This window comes from Eriocheir sinensis, chromosome 38 (assembly GCF_024679095.1).
Source record: "Eriocheir sinensis breed Jianghai 21 chromosome 38, ASM2467909v1, whole genome shotgun sequence".
Classification (NCBI taxonomy): Eukaryota; Metazoa; Arthropoda; class Malacostraca; order Decapoda; family Varunidae; genus Eriocheir; species Eriocheir sinensis.
In genome coordinates this window covers 1175339-1195794 of record NC_066546.1, presented here as the reverse complement: position 1 = coordinate 1195794, position 20456 = coordinate 1175339, and the positions used below count along the sequence as shown (strand labels likewise).

The following is a 20456-nucleotide window of genomic DNA, read 5'->3' as shown; positions in this document are numbered from 1 at the left end:
TTTACGCCCGGTTTAGAGCTGCACACCTTAAGCTCAGCCCAAAGAAATGCTGTCTGTTCCAAAAGGAGGTCCAATACTTGGGACACATCGTGAGCGAGGCTGGAGTACGCACTGATCCTGAGAAGGTGGCTGCGGTAAGGGACTGGCCGACACCCACCAACGTGAAGGAGCTGCGGAACTTCCTCGGGTTGTGCTCATACTACCGCAGGTTTGTGAAAGGCTTCGCTACGATTGCTGCACCACTGCACCTCCTGACGAAGAAGGGGCGCAAGTGTGAGTGGACAGCGGAAACTCAGGTTGCCTTTGAGAAGCTCAAGGAGGCCCTCGTCAGCTCGCCCGTACTCACCTACCCAGACCCCTCTAAGCCTTTTATACTGGATTGTGATGCCAGTGATGAGGGGATTGGTGGAGTGCTGTCCCAGGCATGTGCCGACATGGAACGGGTTGTGGCCTACTTCAGCAAGGGTAGGGTAGGGTAGGCGGTGGCCGAAGTGACAGCGTACTGGACCCACATTCGCCGCGTGATGGACGACGCGGGTTCGAATCCTCACACTACCACTCGGATTTTTCGGTCACCGCCGAGTGGCTTAAAACTACCCACATGCTGTCCTGAAGACCACCCATCAACCCGGACTCTAGAGGAAGCCGTCCAAGCGAATCAAGTACGAGTTCCGGGGGGCAGCATGAGCCAATGCAAGGTGGCGCCACTATAAACACTCGCCTGCGCCAGAACGGGCTGGGCCGACCATCAGGCCCCACCTGGAAGAAGCCTTGGGCCGACCATCAGGCCCCACCTGTAATAAGCATACCGGCGCAATAGTCAACAACAAAAAAAAAAAAAAAAAAAAAAAAAAAAAAGAAGCTCACTCCAGTCGAGAAAAACTATTGCGTGACCCGAAAAGAACTCCTGGCAGTAGTCAAGAGCCTTGACTTTTTCCATGCTTACCTGTACGGTGCAACTTTCACCATCCGCACGGATCACGCTGCATTGCGGTGGCTGAAGTCACTGAAAAACCCTGAGGGCCAGCTTGCTCGCTGGATAGGTAAACTAGAGCAGCATCACTACACTATTGTGCACCGATCTGGGCTAACACACGGTAACGCGGACAGCTTGAGCCGGCGCCCCTGCCTACCTGAGTGTCAACATTGCCTCCAGAGGGAAAGCGTCCAGAATATGTGCCGCCGCACTACAGTGGAACAGACAGCGGAGGTGCCATGGGAAGACTTGGGAAAACTGCAACGGGAGGACCGAGATCTGAGACCAATTATGGAGTGGCTGAGTCAGTCGTCAACGCGACCTGGGTGGGAAGTAATCTCGAGAGAAAGCCCTACCACCAAGAATTACTGGACTCAGTGGGACACTCTTCGGATAGACGACGGGGTGTTGCAGCGACGCTGGGTCTCTCATGATGGTTTTGACCACTACTGGTCCACGGTGCTACCTATGAAGTCACGGGAAGGCGTCTTGAAAGAAATGCACGATAGCATCACCAGCGGACACCTTGGGGTAAAGAAGACACTGAGTCGCCTGCGCCAAAGGTTCTACTGGGTTGGCATGAGGAAGGACGTGGAAGAATGGTGTCACGCGTGTGAGGTGTGCTGTGCAAAGAAGGGCCCCAAGAAGCGCCACCGTGCCCCATTGCAACTATACCAGGTTGGAGCCCCCATGGAACGGGTGGCAGTGGATATAGCAGAACCCTTGCCTCTGACGACGAACGGAAATAGGTACATCTGCGTCACAATGGATTACTTCACCAAGTGGCCGGAAGCCTACGCCATCCCTGACCAGGAAGCCACTACCATCGCTAAGGTATTGGTGGAGGAGTTCTTCTGTCGCTTCGGTGTGCCTAACGAGCTCCATTCCGACCAGGGAAGGAATTTTGAGTCAACAGTCCTTGCTGAGTGCTGCAAGCTTCTGGGTATCAAGACCCGGACCACCCCTCTGCACCCACAGTCAGATGGAATGGTGGAGAGGTTTAATTGGACGTTGGGCCAGGAGTTGGCCAAGCAGTGCAACAATGATATCAGTCTTCATGGGATCAGAAGCTGCCTGCGCTCCTCATGGCCTACAAGTCTGCCGCCCACGAGACTACGGGGTATTCACCGGCAAAGCTGATGTTTGGACGTGAGCTGCGATTGCCGGTGGACCTACTGACAGGAAGGCCTCCTGGGGAAAGCCTTCCAAGGGACGCCTCCAGTTTTGCCCGTCAACTAGAGGAACGGCTGGAAGAGGTGCACCATCAAGTCCGTGGTGCCTTGAAGTTCTCCGGGGAGGTCATGAAGCGCGGTTACAATATGAGGGCAAGCCACGCAGAGGAAGAAAGGACAGTCTCCGAAGTTACAGAGCCCCTGGGAAGGCCCTTATACTGTGCTAGAACGCCTCTCCGACGTGACTTACCGAATCCGGAGAACGGAAAGGACGAAGCCGAAAGTTGTCCACGTCAACCGCCTATGGAGGTACCACGGTCCGGGAAACTACACCTGGAACAACTACAGACACCCAGCAGCCGACGAAAACGCAGAAGACAGAGGCAATGCAGGCGTCCACAGCGATACGACGATTATTATGTTTTTGATTAATTCTCTTACGTTTGTATATAGTTAAGTGTGTGATCGGGACGATCACAATTAAGAGGGGGGGATAGTGTTGTGCTGGAAGCTTCCCCCGGCGACCATAGGCCTCTAGAAGGCTCCCGGAGAAACGAGCAGGGGGCGGGGAGCAAGGCGAGCCGTCCGCGCCTGAGGCGCGGCCAGGCGCCAGGCGGGAGGTGTTGCCAACTCGCAAATATTTTTGCTACATGTTCTTGTATGATCTAAAATATACTGTAACATTCTAGACTGTACTGTTCTGGATATATATATATATATATATATATATATATATATATATATATATATATATATATATATATATATATATATATATATATATATATATATGAGAAGAGGGCGAGAGAGGGCCAGTCCCAGTCATAGTAGGTAAGCTAGTGGTAAGTGAAGAGTCCGAGTGAAGTGTACTACTAAGGAAGAATATTAAACTACAGAAGCTGTGCAAAGTGTTTACATATCTCCCTCCCACGGAGTCTCCTGACGGCGACACGGAACCCAAGTATCACGTCCGGCATAACAATATATAGGCATGTTTTTAGGATTGCTGGATGCTGTCGATTTAAATACCTATATATAGGTTATGAATTCTTTGTTCTGGGATATTGATTTTTTTTTTTTTTTTTGTATTTCGTTGGGGATAGTTAATTTATCACTATAACGGATGGGTAAAAGATTCGATTTGGGTAACCCTTTGATTACAATAAACTAAAATATAATAGATGATTCTGCGCTCCCTCTACCTAGCACTAGTCCGTCCTATCCTTGAGCAGGTACTACAACGAGGAGCGACAAGGCTGATACCTCCCATACGAGGAGAGATGCCCCTAAACCTGCCAACTTAATTTAGAGGACCGGAGGCTGACAGGGGATATGATATAAGTGTATAAGCCTCCCTCATCAGATTCAGAGACACGCCAGTCCTCGTCGACAGACCGACTTGGTCGGCTAGATTTCGATCGCCGATAGAGTCGGTCTGTCGGCTCCCTGCCACGGGCCGCCCTAGGCAAAGGCCCGTGCCCCCTCGTGCACGAGGGAGCAATATCTCCCCCCCCCCCCTTCCCCCGTCATCAGATTTTAGACTGTGGTACAATTAATAAATTTCGACTCTCAGAAAACAAACACACACTCACTTGTCACCACAACACACCAACACTATATAACAATTACACTTTTGATTCACTTTCCTCCCCTGCAACAGCCAACACAAATAGCGCTATGCGTGTTATGCACCTATATATATACGGGTGCCCTGTGCATTATGCATCCAGATCCAGATCCAGATGATGTTCCATAAACAAAATTCTTTACTCTCAGCAACAACAATCTCAGAGGACACAGCCTAAAACTAGCGAGACCTGACCACTGGAGAACGAACACGAAGGGAAACTGGTTTGCCATCCGAACCATTGACCCTTGGAATTAATGCTCTCCCAGAGCATGTAGTAACAGCCCCTACGATTTCTACGTTCAAGACAAGGTATGATAGGCACGTAGGATGAAACCAAGCGCAGGCAATCACTATACCAGAGGGGGGGGGATACCACAAGAAATTAAGATATCTTCTTATTCCCCCTCTAGTATCTATGTTTGAGTAAGTATGTTTAGGTGAGCTTCCCGTAGAAGCGATCGAGATAGGTCAGAAGAAGAAGAAGAAGCTGCTGCACGAATGCGCGTAGTGTACGTACAGACCTAACACCCGCCTCGCTCAACACCAAAGAGACTATATACGTTCTATTGTCTCCTTGCTCAACACTTAGCCCGCACCAAGGAGTCTAGACCTTGGCCCGCACACACCCGCAGAGGAAACTTTAGCCAGCCTGACATGTCTTAACCATTTGGTAAGAATAAATTGGGTTTGTTAAAAATACATTAGGGGAGGTACATGATTAGGTACAGGTTTTCTTACTCCTTTAGAGCAAATGTGCAGCCTATAGGTAAATTTACTGGTGTGTCTTCCTTTGAAATGGTTCCCAGTGTATGTTGTGTGGGGACTGCGGGATGTATACTTTGTAGTACGTGTGGTTGGGTGTGATGTTTACCGTTGATGAGGTTTCAGGCCCCGGTCCGCCGCCGTAGCAGCGCTCCACAGGGCCGCTAACATTATAACTAATATTAGCACCTAAAGTTGTCCTCAATCATCATATTTAAGTCATAGGATTTAGTGACTAAGTGAGTCTCCAGCGCTTTCTTGAAGATTGCCAGACTGTCACAGTTCTTAACATCCCCGGGTAACTCATACTAGAGCCGCGGGGCACTCTTCTCAAATGCTCTGAAACCCAGTTCCATGTTGACCCTGGGCTCTTAGAGTCTATACCGTTCTGTACTGCCTTAATGGGTAGCCAATGCAAGTCTATAAGTGCAGGTGTTATTCTCTCACAGGGGGGCAGACCCTTTATTAGCCTTGCAGCTCTGTTCATAACAAGTTGTATTTTTTTCAGCAGATATTTAGGAAGGCCATAATAAAGTGAGTTACAATAATCCAGCTTACTAGTTACATGATTATATATAAGCATCTTCATAGTCTTATCATCCAGGTATTTCTTGACAAATGCAATATTTCTCAGATGGTAGCCTGCCGTTCTCACCACCTGATTGATCTGTTCTTTGAATGATAGAGTGCAGTCAAGTATCACACCTAAATCTTTGACTGACTTTTTTACAGTCATAGTGTCATCTTTTACCCGAAGAGTGGAAATATCTAGCCTCCTGAGATCCTTGTTCTTCCCCACAATCAAGCATTCAGTTTCATCCTCATTCAGCTTCAGTTGCTTAGAATTCATCCATTTCCCAACATCATCCATAATTCTGCTCAGCATATCTTCAGTGTTTTCCACATCACTCAGCGACAAATAGAACTGTGTATCATCAGCATACAGTTTAAAGTCAACTTCATGCCTTCTTAGCAAATTTGAAAGACCGATAGTATAAACACAGAATAAAATTGGACCCAGTACGCTTCCCTGGGGGACTCCTCTTTGCAAAAGTTTATGAGTAGAGAACGATTTACCTATTTGCACACAGTAAGTTCTGTTCTCAAGGTAACTCCTCAGATAATCCAGCACGCAACCCTCAATACCAATATTCTTACAATCCTGTAGCAATAAACTGTGCTCCACCATGTCAAACGCAGCACTCAAGTCTAACAAAATCAGAACACCACACCTTCCTTCATCCATGAGTACAAGCAAATTGTTTATCACCGAACAGAGAGTAGTTTCAGTTGAGTAAAGCCTCTTGTAGGCAGATTGATTATCCGGTAAAGCCTGCACCACTAGCAAATGCTCCATTAGCTGATTTAAGATCACATTTTCAAGTATCTTAGATAGAAATGTCAAGTTAGATACTGGTCTAAAGGAACTTAAACACTGTGGGTCCAGTTTACCTTTAACGATAGGTTTCACGATCGCTGCTTTCTCACTCTCAGGTAAAGTATTGTTTTTGATACTAGTGTTAACCATCACAGTCATAATATTTAAGAAATCACTAAAGTTTTCACTCTTAATGATGTCACTTATCGGCAAGGGATCGTTATCATAGTACGTCAGTTTCACCTTGTGTATGATAGTTTTCACCACAGCCACATCCACTTGTTGAAAGCTTGTTAACTTTATTTCAGGGATTGGAGTTTCCACAGCGGATCCATGGTAACCGTCGCCTCTAAAGTTCATGATAACTCTCTCAATTTTCTTGTCAAAAAAGTCAAAAAACTTATTTGCCAGCACTTCATCCGAGAAACCATCCGGAAGCTTGTTAACCTTTCTGTTTCCAGTCAAACTGTCAAGCACCTTATGTAATTTATTGATGTTAGGCCCTGCCTCCACAACCTTATTCCGATAGTATTCTCTTTTCCATTTTATCACAAGCTGATTTTCTTTGTTTCTTGCCTCCTGCTATGCTCTTCTTGCCTCATCTGTTTTTTGCCTACGCCACAGTCTTTCTTTTTTCTTCTTCTCTCTTTTTGCCCACAGTATTTCCGCATTAAACCAAGGTGCATGATCTCTCAACACTCTCCTTTTCAATCAGAGGACAGAGGCTGTTTTACTCATCTCTAGCTAAACCATTATATAGCTTAACCAGGCAGGTAGCACAATTTCCACGTAACACCGAGCCATGTTCACAGATTTCACGACATTTAATAGTAATTTCCTGTATTACAGAGTTAATCAATATTTCTGGTTGAAATTTTTTTCGCAATCTGAACGGAATATTTTTTCTCTGCACTGCTTCCCTCACGTATGAAATTTCAAAGGTTACCAATTTATGCACCGGGGATATACAACATATTTCATCGACACACACACATGTATGGTACGGGTATGGCTGGATTGTGATGTGGGGCGTGGTAGTGTAATGTGTGTGGTGTGGCTGCTAGTCGATGTGGTGTGTTGTGGCGCTGTCGGGCCATCACGGGTATGGTTTGGATCATTTCATTTCTAGGGGACCAGCAGAGGGCCACTCTCGGGTGGCATGATATGCGGGGGATTCAAGTAGCCAGGACAGGATTAGGATAAGGGTTAGGATGAGTAAAGATATTGGGACATGGTGTGTTGGGATTCAGTGAATTTACCGTACCCAACGTTTTTGTGTTACTCGCAAAAAGGCTAAACTCCTACCAGGACAAAATTCGAAAGGTCATCACTTACCACCCTACAGTGGATGCAGGCTTCCCCACAAGTACCTCCCAGAGTTACAACGATAATCCTAACAGGCCCGTTAGTAACATTTATTTGTATTAAAGGACTGCTGGGGGCACCTATCTTAAGGTGTTTTTTCAAAAGAGGTTGTCCCTTGAAGGCTCGTCCCGGAGGGTGTAGTCTTCCTCGAGAGAGAATAAAAAAGCACTGCCGCGAGTTAATGAAGGAGTTGCAAGCGCTGAGGTGTTGACTGCTTGACAGTTGATGAAGGAGTCGACGAAAACCAACCACGTGGGTCTGAAGAGGTATTTTGAATTTCCCTCGCCAGATGGCGTGGCTTCTGATCGTCTCTGTTTCCATTGGTTAAATTATCCTTGCTCTTTAATTATAATTCCGCAAGGGCAATTATTTATTATTTCATGAAAGGAAACACTGAACTTTTGTTATTTCTTTCATGGTGAATGTGGTTAGTCTTCAGGCAGTGAATAAGGCGATTCTGTGTCGGTCTGGGAGCCGATGAGCGAATTATTTAAGTACCATCCAAGGCTTATTTGAGCTCAGACGATACTCATAATTGGCTTGAACTCCTGGCCTGAGATTAGTTCCATAAGGGAAATAGTTAATTTGTCAAATCCCCTAGTTAACTGACCTAATTCCTAACACATTCCCCAGAGGAGATTGCGATTCCCCAAATCTCAATTAACTGTTAGAGTAATTATTTACTCAATTATTTATTTATTTATTTATTTAAAGATAAGAAATGGGGACTAATCTTAGTAAAAGAAAAAGAGTGAAATGCAACTAAGGGGGGTTGACATCGTTGCACATCTCATCCAAATAGACTTGCCCTTACCCTATCCTCACCTTGTAGGAAGGTGTAGCATTTTTTACTAATCATCCTCACCTTGTAGGAAGGTGTAGCATATTTTTAATCAATCCTCACCTGGGAAGGTGTAGCATATTTTTAATCAATCCTCACCTGGGAAGGTGTAGCATATTTTTAATCGATCCTCACCTGGGAAGGTGTTGCATATTTTTAATCAATCCTCACCTGGGAAGGTGTAGCATATTTTTAATAAATCCTCACCTGGGAAGGTGTAGCATATTTTTAATAAATCCTCACCTGGGAAGGTGTAGCATATTTTTAATCGATCCTCACCTGGGAAGGTGTTGCATATTTTTAATCAATCCTCACCTGGGAAGGTGTAGCATATTTTTAATAAATCCTCACCTGGGAAGGTGTAGCATATTTTTAATCAATCCTCACCTGGGAAGGTGTTGCATATTTTACCTTACTATTCTAACTACTACCCAAAATTAATCCTAAAGTCTTCAGCTTTGGTAGGTGAAGTACTGAAACAACCAATATATTTACAAGTTATCTAAATTATCCCAAAGCATTTTGTTAAACCGCTCTGTAGCCTTCCTTTTGGGCCGAGGCACCCCGGCATGATCACCGCCACTCTGGGTGGGGTCGGCATTATTGTGGGAGGCCCCTTTGTCATTTACCAATTCTCTACCCGGATGAGTTATAGTGAGCTCCAGTGGAGAAAGGTTACATATTGAATGAAATTCTACTGCTCCATTACCTTGTTTGACCTTGACTGTCTTACTTTATTGTCCAATCCCTTTATAATTTGCAAGACTGCCCATTAACCAGAAGGGTCTGGGTTTATTTAAAGCTTTAATCAGAACGATATCTCCTATTTTAATTTTGTTTTCCCAAGTTGACTGATATAGGTTTCTGCTATGTTCTCTTAAGCTGAGTAGATAACTCATACCACAATTTTTTAAAGCTTTCTAATACTTCTTGCACTTCAAGAGTCTTTTCTAAAGAGGGCTCTGGTCATCGACCCACACTTCCTCATCCCCTCTCAATACGAGAGATGGGTCCCCATGAAGTTTCAAGAAGGAGTTAGGTGTTATAAACTCCAAGCTTTCTGAACTGGATTGGTAGGTCAAGGGTCTAGAATTTATGGCCAACTGAATGCTTGACAAGAATGTTAACGTCTCAAAGTATGTCAACTTGGCCCTTCCGACTACTTTATACAAACAATTCTTGAGCACCCTTTTTAACCTTTCCCAAGCAGAGCCTACCCATGCTGAATATAAGGGAATTCTCACATGCTTGATGTTAATTCTCTCCAGTTCTTCTTGAACTTCTTTGGACTGTAGGGAGTTTTCAAAAATGTTGCCACCTTTTAAGAAGGCTTTGGCATTATCACTGTACAGGTAATGGGGAATAGAATATTGGTTACAAAATCTATGAAAGGCTAACAGAAAATTCTTTGTTGTCATGTCAGGTAGTAATTCAAAGTGAACAGCTCTTATATCAAGACAAGTGAATACCAAAACATAAACCTTGACTGACTGATCACTAAGTTCATCTTTGACCCAGAAATGGCCAGTATAATCTACCCCGACATGTTGAAAAGGTTTAATTAGGTTCATGTGATGCTTAGGCATATCTGTGAATTTTAGGTACTTAAATGCCAAGGCATTATACTTTTTACATACATTACAAGAGCTTAGTGTGCTCTTGACTGCCATCCTACCCTTAGGGATCCAGTACCCTTGTTCCTTTAAATAATTCAAGGTAGTTCCAATGCCTAAATGTTGCATTTTGTTATGACAGTCATTTATTATCAATGTAGTTAACCTGTGCTCCTTAGGGAGTAACACAGGGTGATGTATGTCATACTTGAAGTATTGACACTTACTTATCCTGCCTTTGGACCTTATAATGCCTCTTTCATCTAGAAATAAGTTGAGGTTAGATACCAGAGGAGGAATATTTTTCTCATTTGCATTATTTGGATTGTTCAAGAAATTCAGTTCATTCTGGAAACACTCTGTTTGAGCCACCTTTACCCAATACTCTAAGGCTTTCTTTTTAGGATCACAATCCTTTATTTTATTTAGAAATTTATATAAGTAAGCTGTGCACCTCAACAAGCCCTCAAAGGAAGAGTATTTATTTATATTTATTACTCCTGTATTTACTTTAGGAACTTGAGAGGTACAAGCAGTGCATATTTTGCCTTTTTGAGAAGGCGCTATGCTCAACAAAGGGTATTGAGGCCACAGTTGGTAATCATTAGTAAGCCACTGTGGTCCCTCCAGCCAGAACTTCATTTTATCTAGATATTTACTATAAGATAACCCTTTGGTTAGCATATCTGCTGGGTTCTCTTCAGTGTGTACATAGTGATATGCTACAGGTAACTTGAATTTCTTACTTATTTCAGTCTTCAGGCCATCAGCTTCTAACACTCTTTTTTTCAAGAATTTGGATTTTACTTTAGTATCCTTAGTTAGAAGCCAATTTAGCACCACCTGAGCATCCACACAGATATTTATAAATTGAATTTGGATGTGTTGAAAGCTAATATCACACCCATAAGCTCTAGAGTGGGGATGCTGCGTTCATTTCTCTTATTTAATGGAGCTACCTTAGACTTAGAGTGTAGGTATGTACTTCTACCCTCTCCATCTAGAGCGTAGGCAACAAAGCCATACGCTTCAGCGGAACTGTCACAAAAAATATGTAGCCCATATGTGTTTAGCTCGTTTAGAGCTTGCTTAGGAAATGACACTTCTGACAGCATCTCCAAGTCTCTACTTAATTTTTTCATCTCAGTACAGACCTCTTCAGGAAGGGGTTCGACCCAGCCTCCTTCTAGTTTCCATATTTTTCTCATTAATAATTCTCCTCTTATGGTTACAGGTAGAGCCAAATTCAGGGAATCCTGCTGAACATTATATCTGTACCATGGCACCTTTTCTTCTTCGCAGGAGTGTTCTACTAATCTTCCATCACTTTCCATCTGTTCTCTCAATACAATTGAATTGGAATTCCAAGATCTTAAGGTAAATCTGCCTGCCTTCATTCTTTCATATGCCAGATGATATAATTCCTTCATTTCTTTTATTTCATTTCCTGTTACCAATAGATTATCTACATAAAAATTATTTGCCAATATTTTGCTTAATTTGTCATCAGGAAATGAACTTGCATGATGTTTCATCACATAGTGCAAGATGAATGGGGAAGAGGTGAACTCAAACACTATGGTCTTGAACCTGTAGGTGACCAATTTGTTGCCTCTTTTCCAGAAGAAACAAAACCTATTTTGGTCTACTTCATTTTTTAATTTAATCATCAAAAAGGCTTGTTTTACATCACTGAGCATGACTGATTTATTGGTGCGAAAATAAAAAAGTAACTGAAGAATGTTATTCATTAAATCTACACCTGGGTAGGCAGCCTTATTAAGAGAAGGTAATTCCTTCTTGTTTTTTAAAGACCAATTGAACACAGGTCTTATTTTAGTTGTTACTTGTTCTTCCATTTTGATGACAGGTCTATGAGGTATCCAAATCTTTTGATTATACTGAGAAGGTTTTACTTCAATTTCTTCTATTATGCCGTCAGCCAGCTGTTGGTCAAATACAGCTTGATACTTTTCTAGTAACCCCTTTCTTTTTAAGTGGTCCAGAGTTTGGTCCAGCACATTAAGTACAACAGAATGATTTGAAGGAACAGAATCTATTTTGTCTGAATACCATGGCAACTCAACATTATAATGACCCTCTTTGAAAGTAATACCATCTTCAAACTGCTTTATTTGTTCGCTTTCTAGGGACACTAGGTCTTGATCAGTGGTTTTTATTCCTAAGGACTCAAGGCTAAAGAGATGTTCCAGTCCATTGTCCACTTCTGTGTCCTCTAAAAGGTGTTCAAGTGGACTGAAATATGATTTTATAGGGTCCAAAATGGCATTAACCATTGTCTTAGTTTTGTTGCATAGGTTTTTCTCATCCTTTTTTGTTAGGAGACGCATAACAAATTGCTGTTCTGCTGGACTCAAAAAGTTAAATACATTTCCAATGGGAGCTACTTTGTTGTGCATAACTTAACATTTACCTCCTAATTTCTCTTGCCAGGACACTGATGACATAGACAGTAGTATGTCAATGCCTAGCAACATATCATCTTGGATAGTTTCATGGTTCTTGGCCTCATAGAAGTGTTCATCCAACAATTTTAAGTTATTTTCCTTGAATTTGTAAATGACTGCATTCATCCCTGGAACATAAAAATTAATGTCCAAGGTCTTGTCCACCAATAAGGGAGCAAAAGTGAATCGATCTTCAAATTTAATCCCTGTAGCCATTTGTTTGGAGCTTTTTGTTTCTGCACCAATGTAGATTCCAACATCACAATCTAGGGAAAATAATTTATTCACATCTGGGCAAAGGTCTTTGGCAGCGGTTTCCGAAATGTATGATCTTTGGCTTCTGATGTCAACAAGGCACCTAACCTTTCTACTCTTTCTGCCATTCTTTAAAGTTAAAGTCATTGTTGGCAGCAGTTGGCAAGAGTCGAAACTTCTTTGTGCCAGGCACAAGCTTATATTTGTCTTAAGTTGTGGTTTAGCTTTATCTTTCTTGTCAGCCGAGGGACACAAGGGTGTAATATGTTCCTTTGACCGACAGACTCTGCATTGGTATCTAAGTTTACCCTGTTTTCCATAACAGTTGTTCTCATCGTGCCCCGAACCAGCACACCTGGTACAGGTAACTCTCGATTTACGCGAGTGTTGCGTTCTTGAAGAGGTCGCGTAATTCAAAAACAATGTAAATCAAACAAGAGGTAGGGTTCTGTTGAAAAAAAAATACCGTAATTTTCGGCGTATAGCGCGCATTTTTTCACGTAAAAAATGCCTGAAAGTTTAGCCCTGTGCGTTATACGCTGAATGTACAAATTTTTAATGATTTTTTTTCTTCTTTGGGATGTTTTTAAGGGTCTGTTTTTCGTCTTATCCAATAACAACGGCAAACTTACCTTTATTATTGTTTATAATCCTTCATAGTCCGTAGCTGTCCTATAATATGTTACCATAGAATACAGGGTGATCTAATAACTACTATACAAAGACTAAATCGGTGGAAGATCGTCCATGCCTTGCTGTTATCCCGTTTTTCCGTCGGGCGCCATTTGTATGATCTTGATCTTGATGTCACAGGTGGCTTAAGATTGTATGACTAAGGAGCAGTACAAGCTTCATAAAAAATCATATTGGAAAAAAATGTCCATTTGTTCATTATTAAGTATTAATATTAGTGAGAATAACGGGGTGAATATGATATCAGAAACTGTACATCATGAGTCTTGTACGAGGAGTTATTTCACGCAATCCCAGCCCGGCCGCCATTTGCATTGTTTACAAACCACATAACCACACCCACACAACAAACAGCTGCATGCCGCGTGTCACCAGAACCGAGATATCCACTCAGGCACTCATTCTCAGCCTCTCTCGTGTGAGGAAGAAATGAGGGACACCATGAGGGGCTGGCTAGTATTGGTACCAGTACCAAGCAGCCTGGTACCAGTACCGTACCGTATTGCTGGCACCGTTAGTACTGGTACTGGTACCGGTACCTGCCCACCCTTATTGTTGAGTAGCGTGGCAGCGTAGGTACTGTATTGTTGTTCAAGTGGCGCGCGGGAATAACTGAGCTCAGCTGTGTGGCCGTGTGAGTCCAGTTGCGTGAGACATCTGGTGGCCACTCCATAAAATATCGCGTATAAGTGAAAAAAACGCTTAAATTAAACATTTATTTGGATTTTGGACCCCGCGTTATTTCAAAAACGCGTAAACCAAACTCGCGTAAATCGAGAGTTACCTGTACACATAGATAATTCTTTTAGTCAGGCAATTTTGGCTTCCAAGTTGGTAAAGTTCGAGCATTGGCCCAAAGAATGCCCACCAGCCCCACATAACTTACAAGTTAATTCTGTGGAGAAGGTTTTGTAATTCTGGAGTGTACCTTTTGGTTCTTTATTCTCTCTGGCCTTCATTGGTGGTTTGTGTTCAACAGAGGAAGGCTTATTGTTGCCTTTATTAAAAGTTTTAGGCTTTACAGAACAAGTTTTACTCAAGGTGGTGAGAACTCTGTGATAATTTTCAAAGATTTCAGTTATGGTGGGGTAATTCTTGGATGAAAGATGAATGAATTCCCTTTTTGCTGTTGCTGGAAGCTTGTCAAAAATAATATGGCTGATAAGGGAATGACCAGCTGAGTCTGGTTCCAGAAAGTTAAAGCCATGTGCCTTTAACTCGGCTATAAGGGCCCTTATCTCATTTAAGAAAATCTTGGTGGAAGTATATTCAGGGTCAAACAAAGAGCTTGGATAAGATTTAATTATATTCTTGTAAGTTTCATCAATAATGAATTCTTTGTCTAAAAATTCTTTCTCCAGCATTTGGATGGCTGTTTTGTATTTAGCATCTGAAATAGATAAATGTTTCACTACTGAGAGAGCATAATCTCTCAAATAGCCAATTAAATAGGCTAGTTTGGTAGCATCAGTCAGATGCTTTCTCGTCCCAATCACATTATTAAATTGGTTCAAAAAGGTATTAAAAGCAAACTTGTCCTTCTCCTTTCCCCAAAATGTTCCAAAATTCAATGGAGGAGGCTTGCCTTCATTAAAATTCATTTGTGACATAAACTGCATAAGATTCTGTGAAGTAATATCACTTTGAGCACCTCTTGAATCCTGATCCTTATTTAGCTCAACATACTGATCTAATTCTATTTCAATTTGTAGTGAGAAATTCATTTAATCTTCCAATTCTGAGGCATAGTAAGTTTCATCCTTACTTTCAAGGTCTGTTTGACCCCTTACTTTATTTATTCTGTCATCATAGTATTTCACTTGTACCATTTCTAATTCTATTTTATTGGTCAAGCTCTTACTTAGGGAGGGTGTTAAAGAATCTGTTTGAGTTAACTATTTCAATTGCTTAAGAAGGAGTGTTATTTTTCTTTTAAAGATTCCCCTGCTCCTTCTCAGGGTCTTAATTATCTCTTGGGGAACAGAGTCTTTATTTACCCCAAGGGTGGCTGCTTCCTCAGGGTTTAGTTTTGATTCCATTGTGGCAAATTTAGAAGCAAGCTCAATATTGAAATAAACAATCTAAAAGGGTTTGATTAATAGGGGTGGTTTCAATTAAAAGGGCAAATAAAAAAAAGACCCTTAACTGTTCAAGGAGGCAGTTCCGGACTGGCTAGTTGGCCCTCAATTGCCACTAACTATTCGGCTGAATAATGCTTCGGGCACCTGGGGATCAACTATACTCACTGCCGGTGTTCAAGGGCATATCTCAGGCCACCCAAGATTGCATCCTTATATTTTTCCAACCCAGTTCCACTCAAGTGCACATCATCCCTGTAGTACTGAGGGTTGAAGAAATCCACCGACCCCAACTGGATAACTCTGTCAACCAACCCCTGTCTCTTGAGGCTTTTGTTAGTGAAATTATTCAAAACTTGCCGGCACCGGTTGAATTCAGCAACCTTGGGCACGCCATGGCGGTTCCCGGCAGGCACAAAACGAGCCTCTATCTGAACAGCAAGTTTCAGGCAATCAGATTTCACTGCAGCCCTGAGCAGTGTGTAAAAGGCTGCAGCGTTCTCCTTTATTTGGATGTTAGACAGGGAGGAGGTGACAGAGTTTCCTCCCAGAACCACAATGACAATGTCGGGGCTTGCCTCTTGAATTCTATTTACTTCTTCTGGATGTTCCAGGAAGAAACTGTAATCTTTGCCGGGATAAGCCCTGAAAGCAAACTGCACTGGCACCTTTTCTCCGGTAGCCAGCTCTAACTCGCGATCCCAACTCCCAAATCGAGACAGATCCCGAACGTAGGAATGTCCAAATAGAAGTACTTTCATTTTAATTTTTATACTGCCTCAGAGGATGTTTCTGAACTGGGCTGTACCTGTTGTTAAATTCAATTGAATTCAGCAAGGAGCAGCTGATGTGGTTACTAGAATCACTCTTTAGAAAATATATTGGGATTCAGTGAATTTACCGTACCCAACGTTTTTGTGTTACAGGTAACTCCATTTACGCGAGTTTGGTTTACGCGTTTTTTAAATAACGCAGGGTCCAAAGTCCAAATAAATGTTTAATTTACATGTTTTTTTCACCTATGCACAATATTTTATGGAGTGGCCACCATATGTCTCGCGCAATTGGACTCACGGCACTGCGGGCACACAGCTGAGCTCAGTTCTTCCCGCGCGCCACTTGAACAACAATACAGTACCCACGCTGCCACGCTACTCAACAATAGGGGTGGGCAGGTGCCGGTACTAACGGTACCAGCTATACGGTACGGTACCAGTACCAGACTGCTCAGTACCGGTACCAGTACTATCCAGTCGCTCATGGTGTCCCTCATTTCTTCCTCACACGAGTGAGGCTGAGAGTGAGTGCCTGAGTGGATATCTCAGTGACATGGATATTCTCTCTCTCTCTCTCCTCACTGAATGAAGTGAATATTTATTTTTCGATAGAAACCTACCTCTTGTTTGATTTACATTGTTTTTAATTTACGCGACCTCTTCAAGGACACAATACTCGCGTAAATCGAGAGTTACCTGTACTCGCAAAAAGGCTAAACTCCTACCAGGACAAAATTCGAAAGGTCATCACTTACCACCCTACAGTGGATGCAGGCTTCCCCACAAGTACCTCCCAGAGTTACAACGATAATCCTAACAGGCCTGTTAGTAACATTTATTTGTATTAAAGGACTGCTGGGGGCACCTATCTTAAGGTGTTTTTTCAAAAGAGGTTGTCCCTTGAAGGCTCGTCCCGGAGGGTGTAGTCTTCCTCGAGAGAGAATAAAAAAGCACTGCCGCGAGTTAATGAAGGAGTTGCAAGCGCTGAGGTGTTGACTGCTTGACAGTTGATGAAGGAGTCGACGAAAACCAACCACGTGGGTCTGAAGAGGTATTTTGAATTTCCCTCGCCAGATGGCGTGGCTTTTGATCTTCTCTGTTTCCATTGGTTAAATTATCCTCGCTCTTTAATTATAATTCCGCAAGGGCAATTATTTATTATTTCATGAAAGGAAACACTGAACTATTGTTATTTCTTTCATGGTGAATGTGGTTAGTCTTCAGGCAGTGAATAAGGTGATTCTGTCTCGGTTTGGGAACCGATGAGGGAATTATTTAAGTGCCATCCAAGGCTTATTTGAGCTCAGACAATACTCATAGTTGGCTTGAACTCTCGGCCCGAGACTAGTTCCATAAGGAAAATAGTTAATTTGTCAAATCCCCTGGTTAACGGACCTAATTCCTAACAGGTGAAGGGCCAGGATTAGGGAGATAATGATTGATGATCCTATTCCTAAATGTGTCAAGAGTGGGACTATTAACCCTTTCCTTTCGCGCAGTCTGGATGCGACTATCCCCTCAGGCGCAGTCAGGGAGCCCAATGGGGGAGTTCTTTTAACCTCTGTATCTCAAAAACTTCATCACAGCTAAAAACCAAAAACACCATTGGAAAGAGGAGGTCCAGATCTATAGGAGTCGGTTATGTGTGCCTCTCTTGCGAACGTACATGCACGTTCAAGGAGTGTTGAATGTTAACACTTACGTCAGTGCGTGCGGGATGATCAGCCATATTGAGGTAACTGTGGACATCTCTTTTTCAGACTGGCAAGGGAGTATTGCCAACTGCAATATTTACAACTCTTTGGTCAAAGAATCAGTCAGGTGATAGGTGAAGCTATGCAAAATTGCTGCTATATTGGGCAAGAACATCCACCAGTTACTCGTCCGTAGATTTGCCGCACTGGGCTGATATGATTTTCCACCAAATTTAGTGAAGAACCCACTCAATTGGCAATCCTGTGTTGTGAGAATTAGTGTTGGAACACTCATACGCGGGAGATTTGAGTGCGGCTGGAGATCACAGCGAGCGTTTAGCGCCACCAGCAAATACGCCTAACGCCCACTGCAAGCATTTAGCAATTAAAGGGTTAACTACATGAGATGGGAGATTATTCTACTCTTGGATGCTGCGGGGAAAGAATGAATATTTGAATATACTTGTGTCAGTCTGGTAAGTGTGGTATTTAAGGTTGTGGCTGCCTCTAGTGGATCGTGTAGTTGTCGGGTGTAAATAAGTGTCTTTGTTTATGTCTACTAAATTGTTTGTGATTTTGGATAATATTTATGAAACCCTAGCTACCTCTGGCAAAGTTAATACTTACATCATGGATTTCTTTTTGGTCCCTGAATGCAGTGCAGTAACAAGTGACTTCCGGAAAGGAGAAAGAATCCAATTCAGGGACTATTTATTGTTGAAAATAGGGGATAATAATTCACGAAAGCGTCGCCTCCTCTGCCAGCGGCCATGGCGCTGTGTTGCGAGAAATACCTCCTCGCAGAAATAAGTCGCATATACATGAGGGGGGTCCAGGGGGGGCAGAGCCCCCAGGTTAGAAGGGGGGTAGAGGGAGGCGAAGCCTCCCCCACCGTTAGCTGTTAGGTCATAAAGTTCGGTTGGGATAGTTTAAATATGTTCCCCCACCCTAAACCCTCTGCGAACTATTTTGCGGCTGTGTTGGCGGTACCATCACCGCGGCCGCCGCCAGAGGAGGCGACGCTTTCGTAAATTATTATCCCCTATTTTCAACAATAAATGGTCCCTGAATTGGCTTCTTTCTCCTTTCCGGAAGTCACTTGTGACTGCACTGCAATCAGGGACCAAAAAGAAATCCATGATGTAAGTATTAACTTTGCCAGAGGTGTCTAGGGTTTCGTAAATTTTCCCCGTGATTTTATATAACATTTGTTGTCTGTGTATTTGTCTTCGTGTTGCTAATGGGTCTAGTTTTATGTCTTGTTTAAGCAAAGTGACTGATGTGGTGTGTCTGTAATCATGTCTGGCCTATCCTGCAGCTTTGTTTTGTATGGCCTCTGTTACGAGCGACACAGTAGTTTTGTCTAGGGTGATAATTTAAGAAACTGGTTACCCGAACATTAAATGAGGTGATGAAAATACGAAGATAGTCCTTAACATAAATTTAATGTATAAGTAAGAAACAACAATATTAACAACACCTGTAGCAAGTGAGAGTAATTACGTTACTTGCTCTTAAGACCTTATGGTCGTTTAAATCAAGTAAATGGTGTGAAGGTCATTAAGCATAACAAAATATACCAAAACGAAGATTAAACCAAAGACAAAATGACACACAGATAACAATGAGAAAAGGAAAACACAAGAAACCCACACAATGACACACAATAATAATAGATAATAATAACCACCACCAATGAATAAATGGATGATAATCACTGATGAATGGATGAATGAAAAGATAAGATGGACACAGAAATGATGAGATATGAGAAAAATAGTATTGTTCACCTCCTATTGGTCACTGGTCACTTTGTAAGTGGTTACTGACTCACTGACTCGGCTGATGACGTGAGAGTTGTTGTTGCTGCTAGCCGAACCCTCAGGAGATGAGTACACTTTGGCCTTTGAGATGAGACTAACTCTCACACTTTGTGGAGGTTTCGACAATGCCTCTGAAATAGCCCAAGGCTATCTGATAAGCCTAAAGCCTTAGCCGAAGCTAGCTCAGGGAGCAACAGGTACAATAATTGATAATTCAGTGGTAGCAACAGAGATAGTCTGGTTGCAGTAATACCTCCCCCCTGAAGACGACACCACTGGGTTGATTTGTAGTTGTAGGTAGCCGTTGTTGCCCAGTGGAGTCGTAGTGGTTGACTTCTGGTCAAGTCGAGTTTTTAGATGCGAGATAGGGCGTCGGCGATGATGTTCTCCCTCCCTTTATGTGGTTGACATTCAGGTTGTAGGGCTGGAGAAACAGGGACCATCTGAGAAGTCGCTGATTGGTAAACTTGCTGCGATTGAGGAAGGCCAATGGATTGTGGTCTGTGTAGACTTGGAGTGGTTCTTGAGCAGGCTGTATGTAGCATTCGAATTTCTGGATTGCTGAGACGATGGCCAGGAGCTCTTTCTCAATGGTGCTGTATCTTCTCTGGTGGATATTAAGTTTGCTGGAGTGGTACGCCACTGGATGAAGGATACCCTCCACCTCCTGCAGTAATACAGCACCAAGAGCGGCATCACTGGCATCAGTCTGCAGGGCAAAGGGCTGAGTGAAGTCTGGGGCGATGAGTACAGGACCCTGGGCCAGGAAGTTCTTGAGTTGGTCGAAGGCGGCCTGGCAATCCTCTGTCCACAAGTAGTGTACGGCTCACTCGTGAGCCGTGTGGAGAGGGACAGTGGCGGCCGCGGGTTAGGGCAGAACCTCCTGTAATACCCTGCCATGCCCAGAAAGCGCCGCAGGGCCTTCCGAGTAG

At 43.1% G+C, this 20456-nt stretch overlaps 1 protein-coding gene across 5 annotated transcripts in view; it reads left to right on the top strand.

The window, feature by feature from the left end:
- The first annotated feature begins 4264 nt into the window (after nt 1–4264).
- The window catches only part of LOC127008518 (uncharacterized), a 117144-nt gene continuing 100952 nt past the window's right edge, over nt 4265–20456 (top strand). For 2 of the 5 annotated variants that reach the window (XM_050880636.1, XM_050880632.1), the window contains exon 1: nt 4265–4448. The gene's annotated coding sequence lies outside the window, so the exon portion shown is untranslated. Of the gene's footprint in view, nt 4449–11032; nt 11115–18792; nt 18844–20456 lie in introns of those variants that run through there. The other 3 variants (XM_050880633.1, XM_050880634.1, XM_050880635.1) reach the window with 3 other exon arrangements.